This window comes from Monoraphidium neglectum (genome assembly GCF_000611645.1).
Source record: "Monoraphidium neglectum strain SAG 48.87 unplaced genomic scaffold scaffold02392, whole genome shotgun sequence".
NCBI lineage: Eukaryota > Viridiplantae > Chlorophyta > Chlorophyceae > Sphaeropleales > Selenastraceae > Monoraphidium > Monoraphidium neglectum.
The window spans coordinates 9,875-10,776 of NW_014011236.1; positions in this window are offsets into that span (position 1 = coordinate 9,875).

Genomic DNA, 902 nt, shown 5'->3' on the forward strand with positions numbered 1-902 from the left:
GCGCGAGGGGCCGCCGCGCTTGGCGTCGGTTTCCGCCGCGGCCGTCGCCATGCGGGCGCCGGCGTGCCGAGCTGGGCGTTGGGTTGCATTGCGGCCGCTGCCGTGGAGAAGCCGGCTGTGCCTTTGAACCTGCAGACAAGCAGGCAGGCAGCAAAAATTGTACAATATCTCATTCCAATCGCGCCTGCGCCGCCGCCGCCGCCGCCGCCGCCGCCGCCGCCGCGCAGGCATTCGGCAGCTGGGCGCCCGTCGGCGCCGCGCTCGCGTTCTTCGTCGTGGGCGCCGCGCTGCAGCGCGCGGCGATGCTGCCCGTGGCTCGCCTGGTGTACACCCAGGAGGCAGCTGAGGGGAAGCTGCGGTTCGCGCACATGCGGCTGCGGGAGTGGGGGGAGGAGGCCGCCTTTTACAGGCGAGAACGCGCGCCCGCCTGCCCGCGCGCTGGTCGCCCAAATCAGGCGCGGTCGGCGGATTCGCACGCGCCGCTCGCCCTGCATGGCGGCCCTCCAAGCGCGCCGGGCATGGCAGCGCTTGCCCCGGGCTCCTTGCTTTGCCACCTGCGCGGCCGCCGCGCAGCCGCGGCCGAGCCGGCGCCTCGCTGCCCCCCAAGGGCCGCGCTCAACCCCCTGCCGCCCCCGGCCCCCGCCGCCCTCAACGTTTCCTCGCGCCAAACCCATCCGGAATCTTCCCCCGCCGCCCAGGGCCGGCGCCGCGGAGCTAAGAGAGCTCGACACCCGCCTGACTAACGCCCTCGCCAACCAGCGGCGCCTGGTGGTGCGACGCCTGCTGCTGACACTTGCTACAAAGGGCCTCGAGTACGGCGGCGCCCTGCTGAACTACGGCTGCCTGGCGGCCGCGGTTTTTGGGGGCGCGTGGGCGGCGGAAGGTGGGGGGTCGGCGGGGGG